At 44.0% G+C, this 19476-nt stretch overlaps 1 protein-coding gene across 2 annotated transcripts in view; it reads right to left on the reverse strand.

The window, feature by feature from the left end:
- Nucleotides 1-19476, reverse strand: part of SYN3 (synapsin III) — a 190256-nt gene that overhangs the window by 70052 nt on the left and 100728 nt on the right. The window lies entirely within an intron of this gene.

The following is a 19476-nucleotide window of genomic DNA, read 5'->3' on the forward strand; positions in this document are numbered from 1 at the left end:
TTCTGCTGCCTGAGACCCCTAGGGTAGCTAGCTGGCTGTGCCTGAGTCTGTCCCACAGACTCTGGAGTGGGAGAGAAGGAAGCAGCACACCACAAAGAGGAAAGGGTAAGCCTCAGAAGGTACTTCTAAGAAAATAATGGCAGACTGGGGTAGTACTGGGAGCAGGAAGGCACAGATATTCTTAGCTTAAAAACTGAGAATGAGGAGCTTGGATCAGGTGCAATGAAAGAAACGAAAGAGATTCTTTTAAGGATGACCCAGCTGAAGTTTGTTTGTTATTCTAGTGAACTTCACAAGAGTTAGTCCTATGCCGGGTTTTAGCCCATTCAGTAGTTGGCTCTGTGCCATTTCAGTAACATAGATTGTCACTAAAGCTGATATAATGATCTGGGGAAATAGAGGATAGAGTGCACAAGAGCATAAGTGAAGTGGCTCACAGTGTTGTCCCATCCTTACCATGCTGAAATAGTAAAAGGAAAGGAAGCAGGAGACACGAGGATGTCCCATGTGTCTTGAAGATGTCAGAAAGGCCTTGAGACTTCTCCAGCTGATGTCTGGGAGTGGGTCCTACTGGAGAGGAGCTAGACAGACCATCCTAGTGATGGCAATACTTGCAGAGGAACTATCACTTATTTTCTGTATTTCTCCTTATGAGGGATGAAAAAAATGATTTTGCTAGGCAGTGACATGAAGCAAACCCTGTCATGCATGCTCTGTGTGTCCAACAGAGGCACTGACATATTTGCAGTGGTCATGGGTTAGGAAGGAGCCTGTGCTGTACGTCACAGTAACCATCTTGCTTCCAACAGAAAATAGCACTTTGCAAGTGACACCTTCTCTGCAAGGGACCAACAGGCTAGCTCAGCTCTGCAGTTTACAGCAACAACCAGGTTCTGAGAGTAGGGAATCTTTGCTAGTAATCCCTCCAGACTCCTTTATCTTCACATAATCTAGCATAAAGGACAAGGACAAAGCATTGGTTCTGGTCCTCAGCATTGTCCAGATACGCATCTCCTTTTCTCATTCTTATACTTCAGGTTACTTTAAATAAGGACATATAGAATCATGGAATTGTTTAAGTGGGGGAAGACCTCTGAGATCAAGTCAAGACATTAGCCTAACACTGCCAAGTCCATCACTAAACCAAGTCCCTAGGAACAACTTTTACATATGGTGTGTATAGCACACAAAATGCCTGCAAAAAATATTTGTAATGGCTGTGAAGTCAAGTGCTTAGAAACCTAAGAAATCCAGGATGAAAGTTACCTGAGTAACATTCAAGCATCCCCTGATGGCTGCTCATGGCTATGAAAGCCCCACAAGGGCTCTCTGCTGTACCCCCTGCCTCTTGCATCGTGGGACATAGATGGCAGTGGTCAGCAGAGGAAAAGGGACTGCAGAAGCAGCAAGAGCCATCATGGCACTGAAGGGATGGACTGCTGCCCTGCAGAGCTGACCAGTGCTCCTGTCATCCAAGTGTGATGCTTGGCAAGTTAGCCAGATTCCCCATGAATGATTGTGACAAGGCTGTCCATTGCTTTCTGCATGCTTAACATAGCCTCTGGTCCCAGACTGTGTTCTGAGGCCAAGCAGGGTTATTTTTATTATGAATTGATTCCCTGATCCTATTTGCAGAACAGGCCCAAAACTGAAAGTGTATGTCGTGAGATTCAGTGTAGGGCCAGGGTGGGAAGGCAAGGGCTCGGGTGACCAGGGTGGAAATTATTGGACCTGGCACTGCAGCCAGAGCCCCCTGAATGGCTGAGCCACAGCTGACTTGCAAAAGAAATGAACACTTGCTAATGCACCTGGACTTCGTGCTTAGAATATAAAATGCTGCAGCATGGTATAAACTGAAAATCCAAGTCCTTGTAATTCTGTATCAAATACACAAATCTTCTGACTTTGCACTTTCAGCAGGCAGCCTCTCACTTACAAAATACATAATATTTACTGTCCTGCTGTGAAAACAAATTTGTTGATGTTTCTGAAGCAATCAGATACATCTTGCTGAATGCCATGAGCTCAAAAGGGGTTTTAGTCATTCTGCTCTCAGAACTTTGTTTAAACCCTATGAACTAAAGACGATCTAAGTTCATCCACTGAGCAGAAGGACAAAGCTAAATCTGAAATGTTTATTTTTTTAATTGCAGAAATCCTGTGACAGGAATCCTGTCAAAGAAATTATCTACATTGCATGTCTCAGAGTACGGAAATGAAAACTTCAGTGTCAACCCTTCTTTGGGCATTTCTCATGGGCAATTCCTGGCTTTGCAACTACTACATTATTTGAGTGTAGTTTTTGTACTCAGACAATACATTTACAGTCATCTTCACTAGTAGCCTACCAGTCCCCGCTGACCTGAAACATTCTCAGCTGAAAATGTTTTGTTTTAATTAACAGTCAGCTACAAGCTCAATTAAGCCAGAGGGAATCTTGTATATAGACAGCTTTTCTTGGAATAAGTGGTTTATTTGATTTGGCTTCCTCTACTTTTTTTTTTTTTTTTTTGTACAGGAAAAAATATGAAACATGTGAGCATCTCTCATCATCTTTATAATCTACAAACCCTTCTGGATGGGCTTACTAGCACATCCCTCGAGAGACAGCAGGTATGTGTGTGGGAGCTGGAGTATGTCTGAGATGGCTAATGACCTGTTGTCAGATTTTTTTCAGAAGCAAAGTTCAGTAACACTTCTGATGTGGCAGCCCTTTAGTACAAGAAATTTTTAACATAATTTTTGATTGGAAAATAAAAAGAATGTAAGAAAAATAGTATTTTAAAACTTTTTTGTTTTCTCTGCTCTCTCTTAGCTTTCTGCTCCTTGTTTACAACTTGGAAGCAAAGGAACCAGATTCTTTCACCCTGTGAAAGGTTTAAAACAGGTTAAAGCACCAGCTTAGGATTTTTCTTAAGTAATAACCAACAAGCAAAGCTAAATCCTTTTGCAAAATAACAAATTTAATCGGACAGGCAGCTTTGCACCAGCTTCCGCCAATCTGCTGCCCAGTGCAGAGGCACAGGAACCGAGGGGGCCGCAGCTGCTCTCCAGGGAGACTGGCAGGGCTCCAGCACCAGCCTGCCCAGCAGATAAAGGTTCCAGCCTGTTGGGAGCACGCAGCAAAGTGTGTGACTGTCCCACTGGTACTCAGCGTTGGGAAACTATTAGAGGAATGTGTAGTTCAACAAGCCTCTACACACATGCCTCTGTTTTTTCCCTTGAGATAAGATTTCGTGTTATGAATTCTCAGGGCTTCCCCTGTTTTTCTGGCCAGAGGAATCCTGGCTTAACCCAGCAAATTATGAGAGGGGCCCACAACATGGGTCAGAGGCAGGCCTTGTCACCTGAGGCACCTGGCAATACATTAGGAAGGAGTTTCATAAAGCAGGGAACTGTCAATCTTGGTACAGCTGTCCCTGCAGAAAGCAGACAGTAGCTCCTGCAGCCCCATCCATGTGCAGTTCAGATGCCCTGAGCTGGGCTTTAGCAGCACTGTGGGCTGCCCAGAGCAGGCTCCAGCCCTGCACAGTTCCTGGGGTGAGGATGTTTGCTAACAGCTCCCCATGAACTCCACAGCCTGAATTGTTATCAGCACCCACTCCAGGCAGGCTACAGCGAGTTCGAGCTTGCCTGCCTGACCCAGGGGCTGACCTGTGATTACAATGTCAGTGTATGCTCAGCTCTACACCCCCTCCTGCACTGCCTCCTTTGACTGACCACTTAATACACACAGCACATTTCTGAAAGGAAGAAACAATTCCCCACTCCACTCAGAGCCTAATGGAGAAAAGTCTTGCTAAAATACAAGTCCATGAAATGCTTCAGAGTCATTTTCTTGAAAATGGCTGGGAGTAATTTCCTCCTTTGTCTCAGAACTTTTTCTTACTCTTTCTTTATTTATATAAATACTTGCAACAATAGCTAATTGTCAGAAAAATGTAAGCTATTTCTTAGCAGGATTCTTGTCTGCCCATTTCTACATTCCAAACTTCTGTCTTTATGGCTGAGGTCTTGACTAAATTATATAGCTCAGTACTGAGCTAGGTACTACCTCCCCAGAATGAGCCTGTTGGGACTGGCAAGCATTCTTGTTAAAAGCCTGAAATAAAATAATCTGTTCCAAATGACTTATTCTTGGCTCTGGCAACTATTTGTGTGTATATATGCCCCAAGTTACGTTAATGTGGAAGTAACAGATCACAGAGAGCTGGTAGTGTTGTATATGATACTTACACATTAAGCCTATGGCCATGACATCACTGCCCTTGTTCTGGGCTCCAGTGATGGTGTAGCCAAAAAAAACGTAACTGAGAACACAACTCATTGTTCCTCTCAGCTGCTGAGGCCCTATTGACTTTGTGAGTCATGCTCAGCATGCAGAGGTGACACATTCCCCCATTAGTGTTACTAATTCCCTGGTTTGGGAAGGGAATAGCGCCTGCTCTAGGAAAACAGGGAAGGGGTGGAGAAGCATTGGGACTCACAAACTCGCTAGCATGGCTTAGCCTTTCTGAATTCATCTGTCTGCAGCACAGATATGACACTAGGGTCTAAAGTTGTTATAAACAGAGGATTGTCCTGAGGCTTATATAGGACAACTACTATTCTTTGGTGAATCCTAATGAGAGGCTCAGGCTGCCTGCAAGATACAGGGAACTAAGACCCTGTGTTTTCCTTTCTGTTTTGTTGGCTGACCAGCATGGCAGGCCAGAGGGATGGAGAGTTATAGGGACAGAATTGCTCTACTGGCCTCAGTTGGAGAGAAAAGAGCTGAAACAGCCTAGAGGTGGGCCTAATACTGATCAACATATGCTGGCACATATGGGTGGATTTGTGTAAGAAAACAACAACATCATCAGCATAAAGTGTGAAAAGAACCCAGTGAGGATCAGGAGTACTTAACAGAAACTGCAGGTGGTGGGAGATGCTTAGCTGGACCCACTTAATAGAAGCTGCTAAAGGAGTTAGAATAGCTGTAAGAAGCAGCAAGCCAGAGGGACTGGTCAGGGGTTCCTACCCTATCTCAGCTCCAGCTTGAGGAAGCCTTTGCTACCCAGCAGGTGTGTGGCAGTGCCCCTGAACTGTCAGATGTGAGAAGAATGTTTCCAGACCTGGGGAGAAATAGTCTGCTCTAGCAGCTGTGCCAGCAAGCAATGAGAAAGGGCTTTGGCAAGTATCATTCTGGGAGCTGGTGGATGCCCGTTGTTTATGTTCCTTTGTCCTTTTGTTCTTTATTTCCAAAACAGCGCTGTTCTGCTAAGCCATTTATGATTTGTGAGCAAGGCAGGAGAACTCTCTGAACACTCAATTTATTTTTCTCAGGTTGGAAGTTGGAACATGAAATTCTATTTATTAATGAAATTGAACTGCCCTTGCTGTTGTCAGTTAGACTGGAAGAAAGAGTACATTTATTCCTTCCTTAATTTTTTATCTTTCCCTTGTTGTACACTTGAGGCAAGGATGAGGAAAGCTGCTTATTGTCTGTGTTTGAGCTCTTTGCAGACTTGATGAGTCTCTAGTGAATGTCTGCATGAGGAGCCATTGGGAGGTTGGTACCACAAAACTGGACTTTCAGTTTATATACAGGAAAAAAAATAAAGGGCCCTTTATTTACGCTCTGTTGATGCCACCCCTTGGCAGCTTTTATACCTCTCCTAAGCAGAGCCTGAATTCCTGACTGCATCTGACATGTGCTCACCATGTGCGGCTGCAGTATGCAAAGGTGTGTAAAAACTGGATATAAAATAACTCACATGAGTGGTAGCATGGGTCTAAGGTCAAACATGCCAGGCAAAATTCTGGGTAAACACCCAACAAGTGAAGCACACGCCAGCACTGATGCACAGCACTGCAGTTCTCTTTGCTAGCGAGAGGAATGAGGGAGGTGTGCCCCCACACTGCAATGTGTCTTTAGGACACTGCCAAGGTATTTCACCTGGGAGGCCAAGGAGAGGAAATAAGAGCCTTTGGTTGTGTCCCACTGTAAATGGGGCCAGAGGTACACTCTGCTGATGCCACAAGCATTGCACAGAGTCTTTGGGAAGGCTTTTTACAGCTTCTGTTCCAATTGCCAATTCTGGCAATTGCACTTTCAGAGCAGTATGAACAGTATCAGCAGCATGAAAATATGTTACATTTGAAGACTTTGGAGTCCAAGACTGCTTCTTACTCTTGTGTTGCTCAGAACAGCCTGGAATGATGTCTAACATACCAGACTGCTCTCAAGCCTGAGAGACTGTTTCAGCAGTAATCAGGACTGGCAGAAGCCAATTGAATCAGGCAGAGAGAAAGCAACAGACTGGCCTGAGGCTGTTCATGCAGCCCTGAAGGAGTCAGCTGCAGGGAAAGGATTATTTGGGGAGATAGATCCAGATCTTGTGATACTTGCTCAGTTGCACAGGGTGAGAGGAAGCTGTGAGCAGTCTCCTTGCAGGTAGCCCTGTGATCACAAAGACACCTTTGTCTGTCCTGCCATCACTCCCCTAGTATTTGTACACAGACCCCAGTGCCATCTGCCTCCTATGAAAGCTGACCCCCATGTGCTGCTTTTTTCACAGGGACTCGATCTATTTCTATGTTTCTCTATCCTTGCTGGAGGAAAGTGGACTTTCCTAAAGTCTAGCCCAAAACACATTATGAGCCCTTTCACCTTGATGCTCTTCTTGGATCCCCTTAAATAAGATTACGAGGCCCTCAACATCTTTTACTTTCTAAATTCACTCTTCAGAATGGTGTATTCGGTTCATTTTCCACAAAGGGGAAGGCTCCATGCATAAGATGCTGCAGAGAGCCTTTGCCCCCACCCAAAGTCTTGTTTTTCAGAGTGATGCACACCCCGCTCTGGTATTACTTAATAAGAAGTGAAGTCACTGCTTTCCTCCCCTTCAAACTGCTCCACCCTCAGTCAGGAGGTCTGCTTCTCCACCCTTTGGCAAAACAGCTGTTTGGGGGTGGAGGTGAGTTTAGGGGTGGTGTTGACCAGCCTCTCATCTGGGGAGAAAAAAAACAACCAGTCTAGCCCTGTCAAAGAGCTGCTTCAGAGCTGGGAACAGCCCTGAAAGCCTTCCCCACTTCTGTGTTTGTGTGTATTTCATGTGAGCACAAGTTAATAAGATCATTCATGTCAGTCTGTGGGGCTACTTTAGGTTGCAAAGAAGAGTGTGAGCACAGCAAACCACCTGGCTATTCTTTATTTTTCTTTTTCCCTACTCCAGAAGAAAGTTTTCACTGGAACTCTCACCCTCATATTTTGGCAGGTAGGAAGAGGCAGAGAAGTTGGTGTGTAGTGTGATGTGGGTCTAAGTTCTCTCTGCTCTGCTCAGACCTTTCTCACAAGCAGTGGGAAGACAGTCTCTAGGAGTTGGGTGCAGCTGCATGATTTTGCCTTACCTCTCTCACTGTGAGCTCAAGTAGCCCAGAAGCTGCCCTAAATATACTCCAGCATCCAGCAGTCCCTCAGGGACCACGTGCCAGCTAAACATGCCTGGAACACAATGTGGTGCAGCCACTCTTCCTTCCCACCCTTGACATGCCCTTTCTGGCATGCTGGTGGCTGTTCTGGCTGGCTGCTCACTGGACACTTCACTGCAACACAGAAACCACAGGCAAGGGAGCCATGCCTGGATTACATTCTATATCCTTGGAAGACAGAGTGTTGACTTTTGGGGTCTCAACATCAAGGCTTTTAGGGAAGGCATTTGCTCCAAGAGGTGTTACGTCGCTCTAGAACCTCCGTGTTTAAAAGGGGAACACTGCGAATATTCATTCAGAAAAGAAATTGTATCATGCAAGGAAGCACAAAAATTGTGAAGGAAACTTGTCCTGGTAGGGGAGGCAAACGTTTCAACTGGCTCATGCAGAGGGTGACAACTGGAAGGGACTTCTCCCATGAAAAGGACAAACAGATGATGAGGGACAGAAGGCAAAAGCAGAAGGTCTGACAAGTGAGGAGGCAGCTGGCAGGTCCAGTGGTCAGGATGGCCAGCTGCCCGGGGTTTGGAGGACTGGACCTTCACCTGCTGTAGAGTAAATGTAGTTTTGTTCCAGTTTTGCTGGGACCAGTAGAGGAGCTCTCTGTGTACATAACTACTTTTCTGATATCTCCTGCTTCAGCGAGTCTGTACCAGCTCATGCATTCTGTTCCACTGTGCTACAGCAATTTATACTCCAGTCTCTGTTTTCCCTGCTCCTCAGGCATTTCCTGGCTGAAGCAGCCGTTAGCTCTGCTCAGCTCACTCAGATGCTTTATGATTGCTTACTCTTAAATAATCAACTCAAAAGCAGTAAAGAAGAAAGTAGGGGTCCCACGAATTTTTAAATTTGCTTATATAGAGGTAGCACCTCACTCAAATGCCAAGATCCCCATTGTGCCAGGTGCTACACAAAAATGGAACCAAGTCTGTGTCCCAGAGGGAAAATGATTTTCATGTTAGCCGAGACAGACAGAGCTAAAGATGCAATGAGCTAATACTGGTTAATTCCAGCAGTCTAGGACTTCAGCTTTGCATTGTTACAGAGCTCACATTCCTGGGTCAGAGAAACCATATTTTTGGGAAGGTTCAGTGGAAATGGTTTTGGGACTGTACCAAAGCCCTCCCAGGATTCCAGTTTTCTTAGTCTTAGCCTCAAAGGAATTTACAGCTGGCTTGGGCAGAACTGGAAGTCCCCACAGGAAGGATTTTGTTGATATTCAGTCTTTGGAGGACAGTGAGCTTCTCTGTGAAAGGCAACACATATATCTGTCCATGACCACAGCACCACACCCACCATTCCTCCAAAACAGATAGAGTTTCACGGGCTCACATGACCCCATTCATCTGTTCAGGGACTATTAGGACAACCTATATATGGGGTGTAGCGGGGGGAGATTCCCTCCATTCATTCCTCCAGTTTAGGCAGGACTTATCTCTGTCTGAAAATGAATCAAACTGCCAACACTTAAAAATTAAAGGACCTTTAGCCATCAGCAGAGCTCCCAGGAAAGCAGCTCACGAGGTCTGTTTTATGTGCAGACTGGCTGCTTCCTGCCAGCCAGAGCAGGGTGCTACAGGCAGTCTTGTCCAAGATACCCTAGTCAGTCTGTTGCTTCTGGTCCAACACAAAACCAGAGGTGTCTCTCTAATTAATAATGTAAATCTGGCCTCTGGCCTATTCTCAAGGAATACTGCTTTTCTGTCTTTGAGAAACATAATAACTACCTTTTCCTCCTCCTAATCAAGTTTCTCAGGATTCCTCACCTGACTCTAAGATTTTTGAAATCAATCAGCTGAAAAAAGGTTAGTGACACAATTTCCAGGCCTTGAACTAAATTTTCTTACATAGCAGAGTCAGCATCTAAGGGCCCATAAACCCTTTTAATGTCCACAGTCCCACACATCCATCACTTAGAGCACACACTTTCCCCTGCATCCTCTACAGATTGTATGGGGAGAGGAGAGGCAATCAGGAGAGGGAATCCATGAGAAATTTAGTGGAAGAAAAAGAGCCACCTGTTGCTCATGTTTCTGGAAAAATTTGGTTGAGACAAGAGGAGTCATCCCTACCCTTTTACCATTCTTTTGTACCCTGTGGTGCCTCTGGACTTTAGACTCATCACAATCTGTACAGCAAACCTCATGTTAGATAAAGCATTGACATCAATTCACCACAGGAGTGTAAAGCAGGTAAGACTCAGAGTTCCCTGAATGTGGTATCTGCAGTACAAATGCCACAAGCTGCAAGCTCCTTCCCTCCTGGTATGGCACATTTATTGCCACCATGTTCATTTTAAACCCTCTCTAATGTGCACTCGATGCCCTTTGGCAGGGACTCATCCTGCCTATTATGTATCAGTACAGTGTTTGGGACAATGTGGTTTTGGTTTTTCTAACAAAGAGCAGTGCCAAAACATAATGAAAGCATATCAGTCATAGCCTGCATAGGAAAGGCAGTGTCCATGGGATGATAACATCTTTGGTGGTTACCATAAAATTTTAAAGAATAGGTCATTCCCCTCATACACTTTTAAAAAACCTCATAAACTTGGTATGCCAAGAACTACAAATATGAATATATTTCCCTTATTTGGAAAAAAAGCAAATTATGTTTCCAGTTGCACGATCCCACTTCATTTTTTGATATTTGACCTGCAGATTAGAGGTTTTCACGTCATCTGTCAACCCACAGAGACTATCCCAAGGTTCAGTGTGTGTGAGAGAGATAGGAAAGGAACATTAGGAACAGGCCAACCACAAATAGCTAAAATTAGCTATGAGAACTGGAGTACTGAGGTCTCTAAGGAACACTAGTCAAAGGAAGAAAATGGTTGTTTGCTAAACTCCCACTTATTCTACTGCCTCTGAGGACTCCTGGCTCATATCCCTGCCCAGACATCCTACATGGCTATTTAAGAGGATTTCCCCCACCCCTTCCCCCTCCATTGGCCATAATTTTCCTTTTTTGTAAGTGCAGTACAGAGTGATATGGAATTCCTGCTCTGGCAGCAAGATTCTGACTGGAAACAGGAAATGGGGGCTCTGCAGAGCTCGGCCTCTGTGACAACACGGACGTCACACCCACGTGCAGACAGGGATGCTTCTCACATATGGCAATCATCAGCAACTCCCCTTTTTCCTCCCCTTCTCTCTTCCCCAGAAGGGCTCACAAAGCCCTAGAGGGGCCATATATCGAGTTAGAAGCAGTCTTTAGGAAGCACGGCTGTGTGAGGCCTCAGTTATGAAAGAACATGATTTCTTGCATAATTCTTTCAGATTCTCTGAGGCCAGTAAATTTGAGACTGTAAATCTTCACGTGACCAGAGCATATAATCTTAGAATAAGACATGGAATGAATTACAAAGAGACAGCCCATCTTCTTCAGAATCTGATTAGGGGAATCCTTTGAGAACTGTCCCTTATATGCAGCCACAGGCATGGCTTTAAAAGCTTCCCTCCCTCCTTCTTCCCAGAAATGCCTGATGGAATAAGTTGGGTTATTTGGCAGCACCAGGTTGTCCTATTTTCTCCTTCCTATTTTAAAAGCCTTTTCTCAAAATAAAACCAAATGGCTATGACTACCTAATCCTTCAGATTACAATTTCAGGGAGAAAAAAAATTGTTAAAAGTGATTGCATTGATACATGTGAAAACACCTTAGGGGACTTGGAGACATTGTCTAAGCTAAGGAGGTAGGTTCTGGAGGAGCAGAAGGAGAAGGAAATGCTCTTGCAGTCACTAGGAGTGAGTATGGGTTTCCTCCAGCCATCTCTCTGGAATGCTATTGCTTACATCCATACACAGATTATGCTATATATTAGCCTCTCTAGGCTAACTTGCCATTATACATGGTGTTCAAAGGTGAAGTTTTATTCTGGATGGGGAAGTCAATTTCAAATGAAGTAAAAGATTGCCTCCCTAGCTTTTTCATGGGGTGCACTGTGCTCTTCTTGATGATCCTGTTTCTTTGGCACAGAAGAGACTTTATTTAAGTATCAATGGAAGAAGTTTTTTTCCAGCAACAGCTCATTCAGTCTCAGCACTGGAAAGGGGAATTGAAATGCCTTCAGTAGGTACACCCACAGCTATCCTATGAGGAAACAGAGACCAGATTAGTGCCTTCTATCCTAGCTGCACTAAGGATTTGTTGGCACTGCGCAGAACTTCACCCCTGCCCTCCCATTCCCCTCACTGGTCTTGTGGTGGTTCTGCTGAACTTGAACTGAGGGAAAAGGAAGCAAGATTTTGGTTAAAAAATGCTGGGTTGTAATCTAGGGAACATAAAGATACAGCTAAAATGTAAACACATAAAATACTTGTCTATCTACTGTCTTTTGTACTGTCAGGTGCTGGGGAAAGTCTGCTGGAGAATCATATCTCTGTTGGTAGAAACTGCTGTTGCTCAGCCCTTTGTTTATTATTTTCCATTAATTATCCCATGATTAAAACTGTGGATTCCTCCCATGCATTGCATAACTTTTACTCTGAGAGCACTTTCCTCACTGACCTCAGCTAGGTGTCTAGGGAGAACCCTTCTGCCTCCCTGGCCTGTGTGGTGAGAATTCAATCTCTTCTTGCAGTTACCTTGGAGAGGAGAGGCAGGCAGAGGCAGAGGGAGAGAAAGAGGAAAGGGAGAAGAGAGAATGTGCTGTGCTAAGCTGTTACTGGACACCTGCTTCTGCCAAAAGTGTTCAGTCCCTCTCCAACCTCTTAGCACTTGAGATGAGCCACTGCTTTGGAGCGCAGTCCAGGATCCCACTGCAAGGCACTTGGGATAATGCCAGACTCTGGCCAACACTCTGTGTGAGATTTGGTGGCACAGCTACAAACAGCAAAGCTACAGAGAGGTGTTTGCTTGCTCACAGCACAGGGTCAAGCTTTGGTACCTTCAGAGTTCAACTCCTGGTATGTATTCTGTACAGATAGACTACATCTTCCTGGTTCCTGCAGCTCTGGGTAGTTCTCACTGAAACACCTCTCAGAAAGGCACAGTGAAGGGATAGAGGCTGTCAGATTAAAGGAAAGGGGAAGAGAGGCTGTGGATTAGCTCTGTTTTCAGTGGACAAAGAATACTATTTTTGCACATCTGTGCTAAATCAAACAATGATTTTTTCACTCCTGACATTAATACATTAGGTGTGGAACTCACATTGCTGACCTGAGAAGTTCCTTTGAGGAATGCATTACTCTTCGCTTGGGAAGAGCAGGACAATAAACAAATAAATGTTCTCACTTTAGACTGCAGATCTACCATCTCCTCATCTTTTGTCTCACACCGAATGCCAAGATTTATGGATAAAAATTCCAAAAGAGTGAGGAAACAGAAGTGCTGCCTTTTGCTCTAGAGAAGAAAGAGATCCGTCCTTGAAATCTCCCATCGGAAATTCCCCAGCTTCTCCTGGCTGGGACTGTGAGTCTGAGGGAAGGGCCTGATGTCAGTGAGCAGTCAGCTACTGTTTAGAATACAGCATAGATTTGGGAGCACAGGAAGGAAAGCATTGAAAAAGTCTGGATTTATAAGAAAAATCCTATGTTGGAGCAATTCCACACAGAGGAACTGCTTCTCACTTTTGACATCATGCAGTGGCATGCATGACAGGAGTCACTGAGTTCATTCCCTGCTGGGACATTATCCTTGTCACTAGAGACTGTTCTTGTAACTAATACCTTAATTTGCAGTTTCAGGTGAGAGGCTGGTAACACCTGCACTATGGGCATGAGGAGACTGGCTTATTCTTACAGGAAGTTTCTGAAGGTTGTGCAGGGAGAAGTAACTCAAGACATCAACTTTTCCTGCACTTGCACCTGTTCTGCAGGTAAAGAAAAGACCCTTCCTTCGCACCAGACAGCCCAATACTATCTTCAGGCTCTTTAAAGAAACAAAAAAAGGGACGCAAGCACCATGGTGCTGCTCTTTCTGCTTCTCATATGTATGGTAATTTTAGGGGATTCCAACATGCTTTAAAACCAGTGACACATCCTAGGGACTGGCACATGAAGGGGCTGCAGCTCTCATAGCCTCAGGATGGTCTAAGAGATACAGGATTAGTGCCTCCTGCCTGGGATCTTTCTCTACCTCCCTACACTCACAGGGGGTTGTGGAAGCAGATGTATCCTGACAGTGCCCTCTGATGAGAAGGAGAGAAAGATTATGCTGAGAGATGAGGAAGCAGGCTCAGTCCATGCCTTCAGAAGGCTGGTGAGAAGCCTTCAGAGAGATGAGAGAAGAAGGATCTAGCTGTTCAACATGCCAAAAAGGTCATGTCCTTAGGTCAGCCAGCTCTCCCCCCAAGGGAGGCTATATTCAGCTCTCCTGCTCCTCTGTGGCCAATCATCACTATGAAAAGCCAGGCCAGTAGTTGAGAGAAAACTGGGGATGGAGTGGTCAGCCACCTCCAGTAAAAAGAAAAAATTGGAAAAGTTGAAAATGAAATACTGGACTGTGCTGGGGGAGCAGAAAAGCACCAAGATAATCCCTCACCCCTGCCAAGCAGAGTAACATCACAGGGAGGGCAACCATCTGTGAGAGACATGCCAGTCTGGCAGGCTTTCTGTCCCACACTTGAGTTTGAGCAGGACATTAAAGGTTACAGTGAGAGAAGGCAATGAAATCTTTGACAACCACACCAACCTTTAGGCTCTTATCCCATCAAAAGGAAGATTTGCCCCATAGCTGCTCCTGGAGCTGATGCAGATGTTACTGCGTTTCTGTGTCTATCCCTTCTTCCTCAAGGGAAGGCTTCTACAGAGATATTGTAGAAGCCTCCCCTCAAAGGCTTCTACAGAGATATTGTCTTCTTCAAGTTACGTGGATAGAAACGTCAAACCTCGATTGCAGCCATGAATCTGCTCATGAACTCTGCTGGCTGCAATGCCACAGAGCTGCCTTAAAGCTCTCTTAAAAATGTGAGGCATTCCAGTCATTTTAATTACTGTGCATTGCATAAGCCAGAAACCAGTTCATACAAAGGAACAACAGAAAAGTGATTTTCAATTGCTCTCACTCTCTTCTGTATTTAGTGCAGCCTCCAAAGCTCTGGGAACACCAGCTCTTATTACCATTTGAAGTACTTCATCTATTTGAAATCTCTTTGTTCAGTCACTTAAAGCTATTGATGCATTTAGAAGGCTTTAAAAAACAAAATCAAAACTTCAATTTGAAAATGGCTACAGCGGCAGGAAAGCAAAACAAGAGAAATGGAAAGACTTACTATAAACAAAAATGAGAGAACATTAGTTGCTTGGAATGAGGCATAGGCAGGTAGAACCAAGCAAATCACGTCATGTCCTTCCCTCCCGGATTCTGTCAGACCATCTAATCACTGCCTCCTGGCTTGAACCCTGCATGGTACTGAGCCCTCTGGCCCTGGTCCAGAAATGCACTTAAGCTTATATTTAACTTTGTGTATGTAAATGGTTCTGTTGACTTCAGTAGAGCATCTTGTGTGCTTAAAGCTGAACATGTGCCTTAGTGTTTTGCTGGATATGGGCCAAAGAGCATGGTCATGTGCAGGAAACATTTTTAGCTTGATAAGGCTGTTAAAAGATATTTCCTGGTTACTCTTCTGCAGCTGATGCCACATCACAGCCTGACTGAAGGATACCCAACTACTGAGGGGTGATTTCATATTCCACAACCCTTTATAATGTAATATTCCTGGAAACACATGGTGCCTACAGTCTGCTACCAGGCTGGGTGCTCTCAGTGGGCACAGTCTCTAAAGGATTCTTGAAGACTGAACACAGTATAGAACTGTTAGAGCTGATGAAAATTTAATGGTGTACCTGCAATGAAAAGCTTGGGAATGGGATGGAGTGTTACCTATGTCTGGCTTGCAGACAGGAAGGTGACATAATTCCTTTGCAACCTCAGAGAAAGAGATCAAATGAATTTTTTTGTATGTATTCATAGAATCAAAGACATTTTTGAAGAAGGAGTATTCTCATTTTAAATAGCATATAAAGTTCACAGATACAACGGTGGAATTAATAGGAGTTTTTCAACTTGTTTCACACACCTAAATCATAGCAAATACAAACATTTTAAACAAAACATCTCAGAGGACAATGTTAGAAAAGAAACAGTTTACTGAAAAAGAAGCAGATAATCAAGAAATATGAGAACCTTTTTCTAACACAATGCATGACCATTCTCTACTGTTCTACAAGATGGCAGGAGTGTGCTGTAGAAAGAACATCACATAGCTCTGAAAACACCTACCCTTCCCCTCATGCATAAAAACAATGAGACCTCCTAGAGGGCATGATGCTGAGCTGCTGCAAAAGATATAAAGATCATCAACTTCAAGAAAAGTTTTTAGGACAAGAGGATGCTTTTGAGCAACTTGTCAGGTGGACAATTTAGAATGCTAATGGCAAGACTCCACACTCATGAATCAAGTCAATTTGCTGTCAAAAAATTAAAATAGAAAAGGGCCCTTACTTCAGAAGCTTTTAAAGTTAATATATTGTTAAGGAGGTGGCAGGGCTGTTGAACTGCAGGTTGAATTCTCCTGATTTCATTCATGCTAAGCTCAGTTTAAGTCAGCTAAGATCTGGTGATGAACTGAAGTGTTACCAACCACTACATGTGACATTTGTCAGGGTATTTTTCTCTGGTGATAGTGGGGTCTCTCTCTCTGCACCTCCCCCTCTCTCTCTTTCTCTCAACCCTCCTGGTATGTGGTTTTTTTTTTGCCAGCAGTTGCTGTAGTTTGATGAAGCCCTTCTGTACTGAAGCAGCCGGCATCCCTCACAATGAAATGTGATCAGAAGGCAAGTGAACATGCCTTTAGTTCATATCTCAGTCTCTGTCCCTGGTTCCAGGCAGGTCTTGTGGAAGGAAAATGATGTAAACATGCACCTGATGTAAACTAATATGAGTATCTGAAAGCAGAAGGTAATTCTCCTTCCCGAAATTTAAATGACACCCAGCTTAATATGTTTCCTTTTCCGAAGAATCGGTTCTTTAGGTCCTGCGTAGAGCTGGCTCCAGGCGCGGAGGTCGAACCATCTCTTGCAGTGCACTGCCCCCTAGCACTGCCGCGCACATTCCTGCACGGTGGAGGGGAGAAGGACGCTGAGCTCAGTCAACACCACCTGCGGGACATGGCTTTTCCTGGGAATTTTCACACCAGCTATTGACCCAGCCCAGTCATGCTTGGCTTGCGGGATCCGACGGGGTCACAGCATGAAGTTGTGTGGCTGCTCGGTAAGGCAGAGAGATCCTTAATTGTGTTCAGCAGCGTGTTCTTGATGGAAGACTGGAATAACATAGATTTCTTTATTTGGGGACATTAACCAAACGTGAATTCAAATTTTCTCATATGAAGATCAAGGTGTCTATTTTCTCCTTCTTTCAATGCTGCCGTCTTTATGGCCATATAAGGTTTAAAGTTTTATCTGAGCAAAGAAGCAGAATGACAGTTTTTATTTATTTTTTTTCCCTTTGCAGTTTTTCCCATGCAGACAGGGCATAGAAGAGGAATTCAGAGATAATTATCCTTTCAGTTCCTTCATTGACTTTCTCTGTTAATCTGACACCATTATCAATATTTTCTCATATAAATAAACGCTCAGAATCTTTGCCTGGCTTTTTCAGAGTCACTTTGCCAGTAGGTTTTAAAGGGGAGACGCTAATATTGGATATCTAATGGATATTATCAGATGATAACATAGAATATCTCTATTTGCAGATGATAAAATGAGTGTACAGGCAGATTAAAGTATTTAACAAAGGCCTTGAGCAGGCCACTGGCCAGACTGAACTTTCCTGAGTATAATTTACCTGTACTTTACAAATACAGCACAATCTGGTTTCTCTGTGTGAAGTGTACTCTTCAAGAGGCAAAAAAATATTGTTCTTAATGTACAGTATCCAGTCCTGATTGAAAAAACTGCACCCCAACTACTGTAGAGAAATGAATCTCTCTGAAAAAGAATATCTAAGTGTAAAAAAAGCAGGTGAATCAGCTAAGCCCTGATCAAACACAGGTACTACTACTCCAGGCAATGATAATAAAAGCACTAAAAAAAATTCTGGATCATTTCCCAAACAGTGGTATAGAAGATAGTGGTAAGCCTTGCCATACTGACAGCCTGCACCCCATCCCTTCTGAAGAGATGTGCCCAGCCCTTGGATCAAGCTGTGTCACTCCTTTTCATCTGATTGCTTCTCTGGATTATATCTGAAAAGTGAGCCAGTTCCTGCAATCAGCACAAACTTGGTGTCATTTTAACTAGCTTGGTCAGCCTCACTGTAAGCAGGCTACTTCCATACCTTGGAGGGCCCTGTGGAACTTCAGTAATTTCTGGGCCCCTTCCTCTCCCATTTCAGATATTGAGAAAGTGGGTTTGTTTTTCAGTCTCCTCTGAATGTGTCCTGCATCTGTATATCATAGACTCTCAGCATTTACACAGCACCCAACAGCTTAGAAGCTTATTACAAAGCATTTAGCATGTTAGTCCTCGGAACACACAAGAAAGGTGTTATTATAGGAATGAAGAAACATATTCAGGGGAGTTACTTGGCCAGAGAGCGAAGGGAAGTGGTGCAGGAGCTGTGATTATAATCTAGTTGTGTGTGGGCCAAACTCTCCCTTACTTACACCAGTGTCAGGTTCTGGCAGAATTCTACTTATCTCAGATATTGATCTGAGATGTTGATAGGCCAGGTGTATCATGATGTTGGTGGATATCAAACTTTTTACAACAACAAAGGAAAAATGAGAGTGCCAGACACACCTCATTCTTCTTCCGTGTTACTCTGCTGAGGTTGGAGGAGTTGTTCCTTGTTTACGGCCAGTGAGACTGAAATGACATCCACCCAACCTGAGGGATCCAGCTTCACCTGTAGTACCTTGAACGGACAGTCTAAGTACCTAAAATATTTTTTGAACAGGGTTTCTTGTATTGCAACTTGGGCCCAATGGTTCAGACTGTGAGGTGCCTAAACAGAATGATTTATTTAATACCCTGTCTCACACATACTTATAGGACCCGTTAGTACCTCAGCACCATCTGATTTTTTCACTGTGTTCACTAATGCACATTCCTGAGTAGCTCCCAACACTATTATCCCATGACACAGGGATTTGAAGCACAGTGAGGCAAAGCTGCCACACAGGTTGTTGAGGATAGGAACTTGTGTTTCCCACTGCTGGCATTGCAACTTTGATCCCTACTGACAACACCCATCCTGAAGCTTTTGCCTACCAATGCTCCAAATAAAATCCTGTGCTTCCATAAGACAGGAGATTTTAATTTTATATGGACTGTATGATTAAAGAAAAGGTGTAGGAAGACTGTGTTTCACCCAGATGGAGCAGAATTGTAAATCTAAAGACTTAGCTGACTATACAGAAATTAGGACAGCTGGTCCCTGGCCTTTAATACCAGCATAATTTATAACTAGACGCACTTAAGTCTTGTAAACCCCGTGGAAAGTACTCTGACATTATATACACTGGTTTGATACTGTGATTAATCACCCCTCAGTCCCCTTTGGAGGATAATAAGGCTGTCTGTATCATGCAGCTGGCAATCTCCTTCCTTACAGTCCCAGCTCTTCTATAACATTTACATTTCTACAGCTGATGGAAATTTATGGCTTCAAAAGGGGATAAAGGAAAACAAAACAAACAGGACATTTCTCTAAATTCAACTAAAGCTGCTCTGCTGAAATATACTTTGAGATTAAATGTTGGGAGTGCCTGGGTAGATACAACACTGCTTTTTCCAGCTTGGTTTTAGCAGGTTATGACCGCTTTCTGACTGAAAGGCCAGAGAAGGGGAATTGCTGGGTGGTGGAGAAGGAGCATCTGAGCAGGATTAAAAACATTCAGGGCAAAATCCTGGTTTACAGTTCAGAATAGGTCTTGTCCTTTCCCCCCATCCTCTTTCTACGGCCTGTTGGGACAGGAAAAGAAGCAGCACACTTCACTTGTGCGTTAGAGAGCTCTTTGGAATAGCCTGAGTGGTGTGCCTGCAGTTTACAGTCAGT

This window comes from Molothrus aeneus, chromosome 5, assembly GCF_037042795.1.
Source record: "Molothrus aeneus isolate 106 chromosome 5, BPBGC_Maene_1.0, whole genome shotgun sequence".
In the NCBI taxonomy this organism is placed as follows: Eukaryota; Metazoa; Chordata; class Aves; order Passeriformes; family Icteridae; genus Molothrus; species Molothrus aeneus.